At 47.6% G+C, this 17,167-nt stretch overlaps 1 long non-coding RNA gene across 1 annotated transcript; it reads left to right on the top strand.

Annotated features, from left to right (window-relative positions):
• The first annotated feature begins 14,204 nt into the window (after nt 1–14,204).
• Nucleotides 14,205–16,443, top strand: LOC143961533 (uncharacterized). The gene is made up of 2 exons (XR_013270491.1): nt 14,205–14,311; nt 14,812–16,443. It is a non-coding gene; the product is annotated as an uncharacterized LOC143961533 (long non-coding RNA).
• The last annotated feature ends 724 nt before the right edge of the window (nt 16,444–17,167 follow it).

The following is a 17,167-nucleotide window of genomic DNA, read 5'->3' on the forward strand; positions in this document are numbered from 1 at the left end:
ACTATGCCTTATAGATTATACGTTGGGGTGTTTACTTTCCAAAATGGGGACTTTTTTTGGCAATTTCATTGTCCTGGTGCTCCAGGGCCTGAAGAAAAGTGTAATAGGTGGTTGAGAAATGAGATGTGTCATTTATGCTCATAGAATGCCTGAAGGTGCCACTTCAATGTTGGGCCTTTGTAAGAGTAGCAGAATTTATTTTGAGGTGTAATTTGTTGTATGCATATGCTGTGTGTGAGAAATAACCTGATAATATGACAATTTTGTAAAAAAAAAAAAAAAAGATTTTGCAAAGGATTATGGGAAAAAAATACAACTTAAAAACTCACCATGGTACCTAATAGCTTGGTATGTCTATTTTCTAAAAAGGAGTAATTTGGGGGATATTTATACATTCCTGACTTGTTATGCCATGTACACGCAGTCGGACGTTCGCAGAAAAAGTCAGACGGAATCATTTCACTGGATATTCCGATCGTGTGTGGGCTTCAGTCATTTTTTTTTTTTTTTTCGAAAGTTCTATTTGTGTGAAAGAAGGACGCAAGATTCATATGGGTACTGTGAGAGCGCTGAAAGCTAAAAATTGGTCTGGGCAGGAAGGGGGTGTAAGTACACTGTATTGTGTGGTTAATAGAGAGCACAAGGTCATAACAAAATAAAGAGGAAGGCAAAAATGGAGAAACAGTTGGAATTGGTAAAGCCTTTGTACCCCAGGACAGACATCAATTGTTTGACTGTCAAAATTGGTAACCTGAGGAGTCCATTTAATAGGGAGCACAATACGGTCCAGGATTCCGAGAGATCGGGAGCAGCAGTAGATGACATATATGTCCCGAGGCTATGGTCCTACAACAGCCTTTTTTGCCAGACCATACCAAACCCAGGTCATCTGTCAGGAAAGACATCAGCGAAGCGCAACTGCTGTCTCCAGGCGCATACCTGTGCGCACGTCTGTGCGCGTGTGCCAATCTAGAACATCCAGAACAAGCACAAATGTCTTGCACGCACACCTGTTGTCAGGACAGGTGCCAGTCGGCCTATTTAAACAAAGCTTCAATGCTGTACTGGTTGCTGCTTGGTCTACAGCGTTTACCTGAATTCTGCTTCCCGTGTGTTTGACTTCTGTTACCGATCCGGCTTGCTCCCGACTACTCCTGACTGCCTCCTGTCCTGACCCCCGGCTTTTCACAATCTGACCTCTGTCTTCAGTTCCTGTTACCTTGCTCTTGTTGCTAAATCTACCAGTGACCGACTACACTCCTGCCTGCTGTTCTGCCTGATTTGCAAGATTACACCTTGCCTGCCGCCTTGCCTGCCGCCTTGCCTGATCTGCCTGTCTGCCATCTACCCGGCTCATCTGACCCTGCTCCTGGCCGTCCAGACTGCTAGAAGTTCCTGCTTCCTGTGGTGCACCTCTGCCTATCTGCTGCCAAGTCTTCGAGCCATCTGCTTTCTCACCGGCCTGCTATCTGCTGTGATCCAGCTTCCTGTTGTGAGTTCCGGCTTCCATTGGTACAAGACTTCTGGACTGATTATAGGCACTCTTACCCCACCGTGCTCCTGGGCTCACTGTCTCACTATAGTAGCTCACTAGCCAGAGCTGCACGAGAGGCCTTCCTCTACACGTCAGGCTCACCTACCAGGTACGTGACCGTACCAAGCAGCCATGACTGAGCCTGCAGGAGGAACCTCTCTCGTACCTGGAGTCTGCCAGAGCATCGCAGGCCTGACACAAGCAATGAAGACCCTGCAAGAGAAGTTTATGCAAATCAAGGAACGTGTACAGGTCCTGCCTGCGCTTGCCACTCCTGCAGCTGCATCTTCTGCGATTTTTGTCAACCCAGAAGGTGCCCAGTTCTGGCTTTACCACAGTGATGACATCTCCTGAGCCACGAGTGCCCTGTCCCGAAAGGTTCTCTGGAGACCGGTCCAGGTTTAGAGCATTCCGCAATGCTTGTCAGCTGTACTCTTCACTTCAACCACAGACTTTCTCTGCTGAGACTACCAGGGGGGGTTCATCATATCCTTGCTCCAGGGTGAACCCCAAACCTGGGCCCATCGTCTATTGGAAGCAAAGGATGCACAACTTGATACTATGTCCTCCTTCTTCCAGGCCATGTCCCTATTGTATGCGTATCCCCAACGGCCTGCTACTGCTGAGTCCTCTCTCCATGCACTCCAGCAAGGCCGCCGGGCGGTCGAGGACTATGTTTCGGACTTCAAATGCTGGAGTGCAGACACGGGTTGGAACAACGCAGCACTGCAATATCAGTTCCGCCTGGGGTTAGCAGAGGACCTGAAGGATGAGTTGGCTCGTGTGGGGGTGCCGAGTTCACTGGAGGGCTTAATTTGCCTGTCCATCCAGATCGACTGAAAAGTCAACGGGTCCATCTCAGCCTGTGTGGATGATGCCTAAGGTCCCAGTTCGTGCCCAGTCTATTCTACTGTTAAGTTGTCTTACTGCAAACCGGAAGCTGAAACATCCACACGACTCGGCCTAATCTGCCCGTCACTTTCCCTTGAAGAACGATCACAATGCTGTCAGGGCAATCTCTGCCTCTATTGTGGAGGGGCCGGCCATTATGTACGGAACTGCCCAACTAAAAGATGAAGATGTTTCACCGCCTCCTCAGTTACCCAGGCGGTCTTTCCAGCAACTTCTGCTCATTTGGCACTTCCCATCACCTTCCAGTTTCAAGGAAGAAATGTATCTACAACAGCAATTGTGGACTCTGGGGCATGCAGTTGCTTCATCAATTTGGCATTTGCAGACAGACAACATATTCCTCTCCTACCTAAGAAGCAGGGACTTACTGTATTTCTGGCCAATGGCTCCTGTGTTAAGTCTGGACTGGTAACAAAGAAAACCCTTCTATTACTGACTGTGACCCTTACTAATCATAAGGAACTTTTACGTCTAGACGCAATTTCCTCCCCGCTGTTTCCTGTCATTCTGGGCCTATCATGGCTTCAGACTCATAATCCGATGATTGACTGGAGCTCTGGCAATATCAAGTACCAGTCACCTTACTGTCAGGAGCACTGTCTGTCTGGGCCCATCATGCCACCCTCTGCATGTATGGACATTGATTCTGAACTCTACCAACGAGAGCCTGAGGATTATCCTGAATATTTGGACGTTTTCAGTAAGCGGGGAGCAGACATCCTACCTCCACACAGAGCCTACGATTGACCCATTGAGCTCTTGTCGGGGGCTGCCATCCCGTTTGGTCGAATTTTCCCACTTTCTGAAAAGGAACTTGTTACCCTGAAAAAGAGTACATTGACAAGAGTCTTCAGAAGGGGTTCATCCGCCCTTCTACTTCACCCGCCAGGGCAGGAATATTCTTTGTGGAGAAGAAGGACCATTCTCTATGGCCGTGCGTAGATTATCGCAAACTAAATAAGATCACGGTGAAGGATCGTTATCCCCTTCCCCTGGTTCCAGAACTCTTCCAAAGACTCTGCTCTTCTTCCATCTTTACCAAACTAGACTTCAGGGGTGCTTATCCGCATACGCAAGAGAGATGAGTGGAAGACTGCTTTTCGTACCCGTTTTGGCCATTACGAATACCTTGTGAAGCCCTTTGGACTGTGCAATGTGCCAGCTGCATTTCAGCATTTCATTAATGACGTCTTTAAGGACTATCTGGATATATTTGTTATCGTCTACTTAGACAACATACTTGTGTACTCCGCTTCTCTTGCAAGTCATCGTGAACATGTCAGGAATGTTCTCTGCCGTCTCCGCTTACATGGACTCTATGCCAAACCAGAAAAGTGTGAGTTCAAGCAACAAAGCATCCAGTTTTTGGGATTAATCATCTCCTCCAGTGGAATTGAGATGGATCCACAGAAAGTTTCGGCAATTCTAAACTGGCCAGCTCCCACTGATAAGAAGGGGGTCCAGCGATTCAGAGGGTTTACCGCAGATTCATCAAGAACTTTTCAGCTATTATCACACCCATCACACAACCTACCAAGCAGGGTGTTCGTTTCCGCTGGTCTCCCGAAGCCCAAATTGCCTTTGAGAATCTTAAAGGACTGTTTACATCTGCTTCAGTACTAAGCCATCCAGACCCGGCGCTCCCCTACATCCTGGAGGTAGATGCTTCGGAGAGTGCTGTCGGAGGGGTTCTGTCCCAGTGCCAGGGTCTCAAGAACCTGATTCACCCAGTAGCCTTTTTTTCTCAGAAGCTCGCCCCTGCTAAGAGGAACTACGATATTGGTTACCGTGAGCTTCTTGCCATAAAAGCCTCCCTTGAGGAATGGAGGTATTTGTTAGAGGGAGCAGCACATCCAATATTGATATACACGGATCACAAGAACCTCGAGTATTAACGGACTGCCAAATGGCTGAAACCTCGCCAGGCACATTGGGCACTTTTCTTCCCGAGGTTTCTATTCCACATAACCTACAGACCCGGGTATAAGAATGTTAAGCCTGACACGCTGTCGCGCATGTTCGAAGACCCTAAGGACTTGCCAGTAGGGATGAGCTTCGTGTTCGAGTCGAACGCATGTTCGACTCGAACATCGGTCGTTCGTGCGTTCGCCGAATTCCGAACGTTTGGGCCGTTCGCGGCAAAATTCGTGTGGCCCACAATGCACTGCGATGGCGCAATGCATTGCTGTCTCACGATTGGCCAAGCATGCACTGTGACCCCGCATGCTTGGCCAATCGAAGCGCCAGTAGCGAGGAGAGCAATGGTTGGCCACAGGCATCCTGCCTGTGGCCAATCATAGCTCAGACTGTGTAGTGCACGCCCCACACTATATAAAGCTGCCTTTCAGGCGGCCTCGTGTAGTGTTTGTTAGCATCTGAAGCAGTGGGTGTTCTGTGTACCTTCAACACAGTTACACACCAATCGTTTTTGGCTGATTTACTATTTTGCTCTTGTGTAGTGGTTACTGTCTGTGCCCTGATCGCAGTATACACCACTATATTCACCTCACCTATATAGCTAGTGATCTAGCTTTAATAATAGAGCTTGCAGTCAGTAGTGTTAGTGCGTGCTGTCTGCGTGCTCTGTACCCAGTACATACCACTATATACACCTACAAAGCTGTTCTCTATTTGAGCCCGATTGTCATTTGCTGGAGTTATTGGAAGTTGTGTGTGCCTCCAGCACAGCACAGTATACATCTGTATATACCCCTTTAACTCTGCTGTTTTCTTGTTATTGTCTGCGTGCCCTGACCGCAGTATACACCGTGATATTCACCTCACCTATATAGCTAGTGGTCCATCTTTAACAATAGAGCTTGCAGTCAGCAGTGTCACTCAGGAGATAGTGCGTGCTGTGTGCCTGCTCTGTACCCAGTACATACCGCTATTATCCACCTACATAGCTGTTCTCTATTTGGGCCCGATTGACATCTGCTGGAGTTATTGGAAGTTGTGTGTGCTTCCAGCACAGCACAGTATACATCTGTATATACCCCTTTAACTCTGCTGTTTTCTTGTTATTGTCTGCGTGCCCTGACCGCAGTATACACCGTGATATTCACCTCACCTATATAGCTAGTGGTCCATCTTTAACAATAGAGCTTGCAGTCAGCAGTGTCACTCAGGAGATAGTGCGTGCTGTGTGCCTGCTCTGTACCCAGTACATACCGCTATTATCCACCTACATAGCTGTTCTCTATTTGGGCCCGATTGACATCTGCTGGAGTTATTGGAAGTTGTGTGTGCTTCCAGCACAGCACAGTATACATCTGTATATACCCCTTTAACTCTGCTGTTTTCTTGTTATTGTCTGCGTGCCCTGACCGCAGTATACACCGTGATATTCACCTCACCTATATAGCTAGTGGTCCATCTTTAACAATAGAGCTTGCAGTCAGTAGTGTCACTCAGGAGATAGTGCGTGCTGTGTGCCTGCTCTGTACCCAGTACATACCGCTATTATCCACCTACATAGCTGTTCTCTATTTGGGCCCGATTGGCATCTGCTGGAGTTATTGGAAGTTGTGTGTGCTTCCAGCACAGCACAGTATACATCTGTATATACCCCTTTAACTCTGCTGTTTTCTGGTTATTGTCTGCGTGCCCTGACCGCAGTATACACCGTGATATTCACCTCACCTATATAGCTAGTGGTCCATCTTTAACAATAGAGCTTGCAGTCAGTAGTGTCACTCAGGAGATAGTGCGTGCTGTGTGCCTGCTCTGTACCCAGTACATACCGCTATTATCCACCTACATAGCTGTTCTCTATTTGGGCCCGATTGGCATCTGCTGGAGTTATTGGAAGTTGTGTGTGCTTCCAGCACAGCACAGTATACATCTGTATATACCCCTTTAACTCTGCTGTTCTATAAAAAAGGCATCTGCAGGAGTTAGTGGGTGTTGTGTGCCTCCAGCACAATATAAACTACCCAACTACTGTTTTACCCAACTCCCTTCAGGCCATTACCATGTCTGGAAGGCCAGCAAGGAGAGGCAGACAGGCGCGAGCCGATAAAAGAGGGCAAGCAGGCTCTGTGTCTAGAGACAACAGTGCTGGTCGTGGACGCGGTGCATTGTCATCAGCACGTGGCCATGGGACATGCTTGTCCTTCTTTTCTGCAGCTGGACATGTTGAACCGCAACATGCCAACGACTTGGTAGAGTGGATGACCAAGCCCTCTTCATCCTCCTCATCCTCTCTCACCCAGTCTCAGGGTAGTAGAAAAGCAGCTGCTAACACATCGTCGTCCCTCCTCTCAATGTCATCATCAGTGACTCCTTCCCTAGACCCACCACGTCCTCCTGAGGAGTCTCCTGAACTCTTTGAGCACAGTGTTGGGTACATGCTCCAGGAGGATGCCCAGTGTTTGGTGGGCTCTGATGATGACACTCAGCTAGAGGAAGGCAGTAGCGTGAGCACAGAGAGAGGGGATGCTCAAGAAGGACAGTAATCTGGCAGTCATGTTCCACAAGCTGCAGCATACTGCCAGGTTTGCTACAGCGATGAAGAGGGAGGGGATGATGAGGGCACTGACTCCACGTGGGTGCCTGGAAGGAGGGAGGAGGAGGAGGAGGAGGAGGAGGCACATGTCCAACGAGGCAGGATGCCCTCCGGGGGCCAGCTTAGGGGCAGCACACCGACTGAATCACACCGCAGAGCTCCGCCTGCGCAGAGCGCTTCCTCTGCGCAGAGCGCTTCCTCTGCGCGTTATTCTAAAAGTTCTTTGGTGTGGGCCTTTTTTGAGACGAGTGCATCAGATCGCACCGCTGCTATTTGCAACATATGTCTCAAGCGTATCTCACGTGGCCAAAACATCAGCCGCTTGGGCACCACATGCTTGACCAGACATATGTTGACCTGCCATGCAGCTCGTTGGCAAGCATACCTCAAAGACCCACACCAAAGAACAAAGCGGACCTCTCCTTGCTCCTCATCAGCTGGCATCTCCAACCCCACTAGACCTTCAGTCCTCTCTGAAACCTGCTCTGAGAGGAATGAAGGTGTAGAATTAGGTGTGTCACAGCCAAGTGCTTCCGGGAACTCTGCTAGTGGTACATCCACGTCCGATTATAGCAGACAAATGTCCCTGCCCCAGCTGCTGGACCGGCGGAAGAAATTTACTCCCAGCCATCCACATGCCCAGCGGTTGAATGCTAGCTTGGCTAAATTGCTAGCACTTCAACTGCTGCCTTTTCAGTTGGTAGACTCGGCCCCCTTCCGTGAGTTTGTACAATGTGCGGTTCCTCAGTGGCAGGTCCCCAAACGCCACTTTTTCTCACGGAAGGCAATTCCGGCTCTCTACCGGCATGTGGAAGGCAATGTCCTTGCCTCGCTGGACAGGGCGGTCAGCGGTAAGGTGCATATTACCGCTGACTCATGGTCCAGCAGGCATGGACAGGGACGTTACCTGTCTTTCACGGCCCATTGGGTCACTCTTCTGGCTGCTGGGAAGGATGCAGGACAAGGTGCAGTAGTATTGGAGGTTGTTCCGCCACCACGCCTCCAAAATGCTACTATTGGTTGTGACACACCTCTCTCCTCCACCCCCTCCTCTTCTTCTTCCTCCATGGCCTCTTCCAGTGCTCTGTCCTCAGAACCAGCGGTGCTCCGTAGGCGTTGCAGGGGCTACGCAAGTACGCAGGCAAAACGATGCCATGCCGTGCTTGCGCTGGTTTGTTTGGGGGACAGGAGCCACACTGGGGCGGATGTTTTGTCAGCTCTGCAGGGGCAGGCCGAGAGGTGGTTGACGCCACGCCAGCTTAAGCCAGGAATGGTGGTTTGCGACAATGGCACCAACCTCCTCTCCGCCCTCCGACAGGGACAACTGACCCATGTGCCCTGTGTAGCTCACGTCCTTAACCTGGTGGTGCAGCGGTTCTTGGGCAGGTACCCCGGCTTACAGGATGTCCTGAAACAGGCCAGGAGAGTCTGTGTGCATTTCCGCCGATCATTTAATGCCTGTGCTCGGCTGGCTGAGCTCCAAAAGGAGTTGAACCTGCCCAAGAACCGCCTTATATGTGACATGCCCACCAGATGGAACTCAACATTGGCCATGCTGCAGCGGCTACACACGCAGCAGAGGGCCATCAATGAGTACCTGTGCGACTACGGCACCAGGACAGGGTCAGGAGAGCTTGGTTTTTTTCTCACCACGCCAGTGGGGCATGATCAGGGATGCATGCACTGTCCTGTCACCGTTTGAGGAGGCCACAAGGATGGTGAGCAGTGACAGTGCATGCATCAGTGACACTATACCTCTTGTCCACCTCTTGGAGCATACGCTGCGTGGAATAATGGACAGGGCACTTGAGGCAGAACAGAGGCAGGAAGAGGAGGACTTCCTTGCCTCTCAAGGCCCCCTTTATCCAGACAGTGTTCCTGCTGTGCCACCCATCACACAGGAAGAGGGTGAGGAGGAGGAAGAGGAGGAGGAGGATGATTGTGTCAGCATGGAGGTGGAGGCTGGCACTCAGCATCAGCAGCAGCAGTCTTATAGGGATGATTTACAGTCCCAAGAAACACGTGGACTTGTACGTGGCTGGGAGGAGGTAGCTGCGGATCATGTGGTCCTTAGTGACCCAGAGGACTCCGGACCGAATGCCTCAGCTAACCTACGCTGCATGGCCTCCCTGATCCTGCAAAGCCTGCGGAAGGATCCTCGTATTCTTCGGATCAAGGAGAGGGACCATTACTGGCTGGCCACTCTCCTTGATCCACGGTACAAGGGTAAGGTTGCCGACCTTATCTTGCCATCGCAGAGGGAGCAGAGGATGAGACATCTCCGGGAGGCCTTGCAGAAAGCTCTGTGCAACGCGTTCCCAGAGACTGGGAGGTCACAAACTCCTGGTCCTGGACAACGTGTTGCTGAGGCATCAGTCAGAAGGAGCGGTGGAGAAGGTGGCCGTCTGACTGATGCTTTCAGACAATTTTTTAGTCCGCAGCCCCAAGGTATGATTGGTTCCAGCACCCATCGCCAGCGTCTAATTTACATGGTGCAGGAATACCTAGGGGCAAGGTCAGACTTGGACACCTTTCCCACTGAAAATCCTCTGGCTTACTGGGTCTTGAGGATGGATCACTGGCCAGAGCTTGCACAGTATGCAATTGAGCTACTGGCCTGTCCTGCATCCAGCGTTCTTTCGGAACGCACCTTCAGTGCTGCTGGTGGCTTCGTTACCGATCACAGGGTGCGCCTGTCCACCGAATCAGTTGATCGACTGACCTTCATCAAGATGAATCAGTCTTGGATCACCCACAGCTACCAAGCACCTGAAGCTGATGTAACCGAATAATTTTTTTTGAAATACCACATCCCTTCAAGACTGCCTATGCTGATGCTGAGTGACTGTCCTGTTATGTTGATTGTCTATCCTCTTCCTCCTCCGCTGATATGTTGGAAGAACATTTTTGGTTCTGGGTGATGCCAGCAGCCCAATTTTTCTGCCCCTGTTTAACAGGGGCGTTTAAGTACAATTTTTGATGCAATGCTTTGCAGCAGGGCTAATTCCTGCAAAAAAACTAGAGTGTATGGCAGAGGTTGCAGTGTGATGGCACCAGTGCCTAAGGCCCAATTTTTCTGCCCCTGTTTAACAGGGGCGTTTAAGTACAATTTTTGATGCAATGCTTTGCAGCAGGGCTAATTCCTGCAATAAAACTAGAGTATATGGCAGAGGTTGCAGTGTGATGGCACCAGTGCCTAAGGCCCAATTTTTCTGCCCCTGTTTAACAGGGGCGTTTAAGTACAATTTTTGATGCAATGCTTTGCAGCAGGGCTAATTCCTGCAATAAAACTAGAGTGTATGGCAGAGGTTGCAGTGTGATGGCACCAGTGCCTAAGGCCCAATTTTTCTGCCCCTGTTTAACAGGGGCGTTTAAGTAAAATTTTTGATGCAATGCTTAGCAGCAGGGCTAATTCCTGCAAAAAAACTAGAGTGTATGGCAGAGGTTGCAGTGTGATGGCACCAGTGCCTAAGGCCCAATTTTTCTGCCCCTGTTTAACAGGGACATGTAATTACAATTCTTGATATAATATTTCACAGGAGGGCCCCTTCCTGTGCCCACCCAGAGTAACTGTGAGGACTTATAGTGTTGTGGCACCAGCACCACAACCACCAAAGGTCAATTTTTCTACCACTGTTCAACAATGGCATGTAATTACAATTCTTGATATAATCGTTCACAGCAGGGCGCTCCAGCGCCCACCAAGAGTCACTTTGAGGGCTTACAATGTTGTTGCAAAACCAACACCTTGTTCCGCCATTTCTGCAGAGCATATAGGGCAGGCCCCTACTTTCAAACATCCAACTTACAAACATCTCCTACTTGCAAACGGAAGGAGACAACAGCAAGTGAGATGAAAAAAGATGGATGACAAAACAAATTATACAGGGGTGATAACCCTTCCCTATGTTTTCCAAAAAGCTTAAAAATATTTTTTTTGACTGGAGCTACACTTTAAAAATGTACCAGTTGAAAATTACAAACAGATTCAACTTAACACAACAAACCTACACAGTCCCAGTCTTGTTTGCACTGCCTGTATACTGCTGTTCTGAGTATATAGGGCCTGGGGGCCACACGCATTTCCTTTTTTTAATATGGGTACAGGGTTCCCCTTAATATGCGTACAAGACCCAAATAGGCTGGTAATGGGCAGGGAGGGCTACCCATGCCATTTTTCTGAATGATTTTCAACCATATTGCAGGAACCAGATATAACATTAAAACCGCAAGCAGTTTTAAATGGTGTTATTTCCGCTTAATGTCATTTTGTGCAGGGACTGTTCTAAACACGGGAAACACGTGGCACTTCACAGGCATACTACAGACACCCACCAGGCACCATATTTAAAGGAATATTTCACTTTTTTTTTTTCACTTTAATCGTCATTAAAATCAGTACTCCCACCAAAACGGTAGTTTTTAAAACTTTTTTTTGCAGTGACCCATGTCCCCTGAGGCAGGAGGCAGGTCGCCAAACCCTTTTTAGGACACTATCTTGCATATTCCAATTCGAACGTTCGAGTCCCATAGACTTCAATGGGGTTCTAACGTTCGTACCGAACGCGGGGGTCGTTCGCAAGTTCTGGTGCGAACCGAACCGGGGGGTGTTCGGCTCATCCCTACTTGCCAGTATCAGACACTATTCTGTCAGCAGGAAACTTTCTGTTACTACAGACTGACCTTGTATCACAACTGAAGCAAGCATCTACAGTTACTTCTGCTCCCACCAGGAATACCCTTCAGGCAAGGGAGGGTCTTTGGTAGGGAGACTGAGTTTTTGTTCTGGAAGGAATGCGGATGCCGGTGCTGGGTTTCTGTCATGATCATCCTTTAGCGGGGCACTTTGGGACTCGCAAGACAACAGAACTGGTGCAACTCACATTCTGGTGGCCTAACCTGGAAGGAGACTGTAAAAACTACGTAAGTGCATGCACCACCTGTATCTGAAATAAGACCACCCAAAACAAGGCCTGGGGCTTGCTCAGACCTCTGCCTGTGCCCGACAGGTCTTGGTCCATGATTTCTATGGACTTCATAGTAGAATTACTACCTTCTGAGGATTGCACAGCCATATTTGTTATTGGTGATCGCCTGTCCAAGATGGCCCACTTCGTACCGCTGAAGGGTACACCATCCGCTGAAGATCAAACTCTCTGTCATCCGCATACCACCCACAGTCTAACGGGCAAACTGAACAGACTAACCAGACATTAGAACAATATATCCGCTGCTTTACATCCTTTGTCCAGGATGACTGGGTATCTCTCCTACCATTAGCTGAGTTTGCCTATCCTGTCATACAGCCACTAACAAATCCTCGTTCTTTGCTAATTATGGCTTTCACCCCCACCTTCTTGCCTGACCTTGTTCCAGAGTCCTCAGTTCCAGCCATCTAGAATACGGTGGACTTCTTCAGTCGTAACAATAAATTGTTACAAGAGGCTGTGACTAAAGCACAGGAAGACAATAAAAAGGCTTTCGATAGAAGAAGGAGGGGGGAACTGATTCTGCAGCCAGGAGACCAGGTTTGGTTGGCCACAACTAATCTGAGATTGGCCTGTCCATCAAGAAAGCTTGCTCCAAAGTTTCTGGGACCATTCCCTGTAAAAAAGGAAAATTAATAGTGTTTCCTATGAACTGTCTTTACCATATTTCTTCAGAATACACCCAGTATTTCATGTGTCTCTATTAAAGCCCGGATCCTTTTCCTAATCAGGAGACTAGTCCGCCTGAACCGGTGATCATCATTGGGGACAAGGAGTTTGAGGTGGAGGCAATAGTAGACTGCAGGAGGAGAAGGGGTCCTCTGCAATACCTAATCAAGTGGAAGGGTTACGGAACCTATGCAGGATGTACATGCTGTGGACTTGGTCCATGCCTTTTTCCGTAGCCACCCCCAGAAGAAGATCCAGCTGGGCATCCGGAGGCTGCCCGTAAGGGAGGGCAGTGTCATGAAAGACATCTGCGAAGCGCAGCTGCTGTCTCCAGGTGCATACCTGTGCGCACATCTGTGCGCATGCACCAATCCAGAACATCCAGAGCAAGCACAAATGTCTCTGCAGATGCGCACGTGCATGTGCGACCACGTGTGCGTTAACACGCGTTTGTGCGAGCACGCGCACCTGTTGTCAGGACGGGAGCCAGTCGGCCTATTTAAACAGAGCTTCAACGCTGTACTGGTTGCTGCTTGGTCTACAGCATTTACCTGAATCCTGCTTCCCATGTGTTTGACTTCTGTTACCGATCCGGCTTGCTCCCGACTACTCATGCCTGCCTCCTGTCCTGACCCCCGGCTTTTCATGATCTGACCTCTGTAACTACAAATTTAATGCACAATATCTCAGCAACCAAAGTGGCACAAATGTTTATTTTTGCGGCACAAACCAGCACAAACGAATGGGGCGTTCGTTTTTAAAATTCAGCAATATGGGGTGCAAAGTGAGCGGGATTTCAGCAAGTATAACACACAATATCTCCGCAACCAAAGCGGCACAAACATTTATTTTTGCGGCACAAATGAATGGTGCGTTTGTTTTCAAAATTCAGCAATATGGAGTGCAAAGTGGGAGGGGTTTCAGCAAGTATAACACACAATATCTCTGCAACCAAAGTGACATAAACGTTTATTTTTGCAGCACAAATGTGGCACAAACGAATGGTGCTTTTGTTTTTAAAATTCATCAATATGGGGTGCAAAGTGGGCGGGGCTTGCATTAAATTGAATGTATAATATCTCAGAAACCGAACCGGCACAAACGCTAATTTTTGCGGCACAAATCAGCACAAACATGGCACAAATGAATGTTATATGTTTATTTAGGTTTTACAAACATGGGGTGCCAACTTCACACAGCTAAGCTGCACAACTATGAAAGGCCGAAAGGACCTCATTTTGGAGAAGGTCCTCACTGTTTTGGAGGTTGAATTTTCAGTCAAACGAACGAAGGACCAAATCCGAAAGCGATGGTCAGATTTAAAGCACCGCGAGCAAGAGCAGATGGAGCCCATCCATCACATAATCAAAAAAGTAGGCAATATTTGTATCTAAACAATGTGTCAATTAGTGGTTTGTATATGTGCTTTCTCCAAGTAGGTTTTTAAAATTCTATATGCTTTCTATAATTTTTGTTAGAATTTTTTTTTGAACTTGAAGTTAAATATAAAGCCAATATGAACATTTTAATTTGTTCTTTTTTTGCCATTTTTTGGTTAAAAAAATATTTTTTAACTCTTCTTTCAACAGGAAAGCACAATAAAAGGAGGCTGCAGACAAGCCACCAGGGGGGACAAAGGGAGGCTTCCCTTCGCCAGGTCCCCAACAGGGGAGACAACAAGGCCATCTTTCCCCCAAAATTGTAAGTGACAACTGCAAACACACTCATTTAGCCACGGACAGGGGGGATTCTAGGTGTGCCAAAGGCCCTGGGCTTAGGGCGGAACTTAAAGGGTAAAGAACACTTTCTGGTTGCTGCCTGGCTCATCAGTGCCCATTAATGCAGCTTTGCCAGGGTAGACATGGGTAGAGGAGATGCCCAGGGGATCACAGTCACAGAGAGTCATGCCTGCTAGAATGAGCCTCATATAACCCCTATCCCATAGGAGACAAGAAGGGTGGGGGGCAACTGCATAAGTTTTTCAATGATGGCACTTGTCCAGTGTTTCCCCTCTGTAAAATGACATCACCTTCCCTTTTTTGATGCACAAAGGGAAAAAAACACAGTGCAGCATGGTGTACTCCGGTAGTCATGAGCAAACATTGTCCCCAGTGCAAGGTTGGTCAGCTAATGGCAAAATGGATGATAGAAACATATGTGACTTGGGGGGATTAATGAATGTTGTGTTCTTTTTATTTTAGAGGAAAGTGAGTGCATTCAGCTGAATCAGGATGTTGGTTTGGAGGTGTGGGATATGACACCTGGACTCAGCACAGACCTTACTATTGTGTATGTAACATCCCCTGATGCAAGTCAAACAGAGGGCCAAAGAGACACAGAAGTGGAAGAAATTATTTGTGAGCCTCTTGTTTGTGCAAGTAAGCATTCTTTGAATCTGGCTTCAAATGTGTATACATGTCAAATGTTTAGATGTCCAAAAGAAACACACACTCCACACATTAGCAAAGTATGTAGTGCCTTAACATTAGCATGGAGAAGGAAGAGGTGGAAGGACCTGGCAGTGTTGTTAGGTACCCGCATTTTGTAGACCCAGGCACCAGGGCCAAGATTACAGAGTAGTTGCAGTGTGTAAATTCCTAGTAGTGCAAGCCCTTGTACACACGGTCGGAGATTCCGACGGAATGTGGCCAATCGGACCATTTTGTCGGATATTCTGACTGTGTGTGGTCTCCATCGGACTGTTTCTGTCGGAGTATCTGACGGACCAAGTTTTCCAACTTGTTGGTAAAATTTTCCGACAAAATGCTCCAATCAGACATACTCCGATCATGTGTAGAGAATTCCGATTGGACAAAGTGCCACGCATGCTCAGATCAAATTCCTACATCAAAGCTATTGGCTACTAGCGTGAACGTAGTCCCGTCGTAACGAAATAACGTCATCACGTTCTGAACGATCGGATTTTCCGACAACTTTGTCCGACCGTGTGTATGCAACAGTTTCGGACAAAATCCGTCGGACAAAATCCGACGGATTTGGTTGTCGGAATGTCCGACCGTGTGTAAGAGGGCTAAGTGTCTGAAGGGCAAGAAGGTTGCAAGCAAAAATAGACTGGGTAGGTAAGTATTTCCCCAATTTGACTAGTAACTTGACCATAATTCACTATGTAGGGCCTCAGCCACTTGACCATTGTTCCCTTAATACTTTTTTCTCTTCTTACAAGGACACGAACTTCCAAGATGCACAATTGGCCATATGAGTGCAGATATAATGCAGGCTTTGATTGATCTAGGGAAAATAAAGGAGGCTGCTACTGCTTTACAGAGATGAATACGTGATTATGTCGACATGCTTGCCAAATTTTACGTTTTCTTCCACTTGTTGGCTCGTGTGTGCAGTTTCAAGATTACCCATGGTTTTCTTACTTTTAAGCCCTGGTTCACATTGATGCTACTTTGAAATCGCACTGCTTCACTTGAAGTAGTGCGATTTCGAAGTAGCAAGGTCAGTGCAATTTCAGGTGCTACTTGATAGACATTCTTGTGGTTTCATGTGCAGACGTCTATTGAAGTCACACCTGAATTTGGAAAAATTCGTTCAGGAATTACTTTTGCTAATTGTTGCGGCGCTGCTAAATCAGTGTTGCACCGATTGGAACAGTGCCGTTGCTGCAAATAGGCTGCGACTTGTCATGTGATTTTTATCTAGCAAATCGCATGACAAAATCGCTCCAGTATGAACATAAGGCTTTATAGTGTCTGAGGTCAGTGTTTAGCCACTTCTCTAGGTGCACCACCAGGTCCTGTTTTCTTTATTTTCCGCAGGATCAAAACGACTCTGTGAATTACTAACCTCAAAAATGACATCATTACCTGTGCCAAAAGCAAAAAATATATAAAACATGACCTGGAAATGCATCTGGAGAAGGAGAGTTGTGAAACACTGCCCTAAGTAATGTTTTAATTGTAATCTTTATGTGTTTTTAATAAGAATCGCAAAGCCAAAAATTGAAGATGCACACATATTGTGCCACAAACTTCTGATTTCTCTCATGATCCCATGCCTATAATGTGTGTCTTTCCCTACATTTATTGTACTAAAGACCCAAAACACAGAGTGGGGGTTATTTACGAAAGGCAAATCCACTTTGTACTACAAGTGCTAACCACAAGTGCAAAGGGCACTTGAAATTGCACTGAAAGCGCAGTCGCTGTAAATCTGAGTGGTAGATTGGAAATGAGAGGAAGCTCTGCTGATTTTATCATCCAATCATGTGCAAGATAAAATGCTGTTTTTTTATTTTCCTTGCATGTCCCCCTCGGATCTTCAGTGACTGTACTTCCACGTGCACTTTCAAGTGCACTTTGCACTTGTAGTTTGCACTTGTAGAGCAAAGTTGATTTGCCTTTCAGAAATAAACCCCAGTGTGTCAACATGTGCTATCTCCCATCACGGGATATTAATGTACGTGTTTTGTGGGTGCAACCCCTTCCTCCAAAGTAAAGTAGGTGAGAGAGGAAGGGGTTGCTTCCCCAAAACACGTTCATTGATACCCCATGATGGGAGCTATATCACATGTTGTCACTGGGGGTTATT

The sequence above is a fragment of the Lithobates pipiens genome, unplaced genomic scaffold, assembly GCF_037356315.1.
Source record: "Lithobates pipiens isolate NorthernLeopardFrog02 unplaced genomic scaffold, aLitPip1_a1.2 Scaffold_8, whole genome shotgun sequence".
In the NCBI taxonomy this organism is placed as follows: Eukaryota; Metazoa; Chordata; class Amphibia; order Anura; family Ranidae; genus Lithobates; species Lithobates pipiens.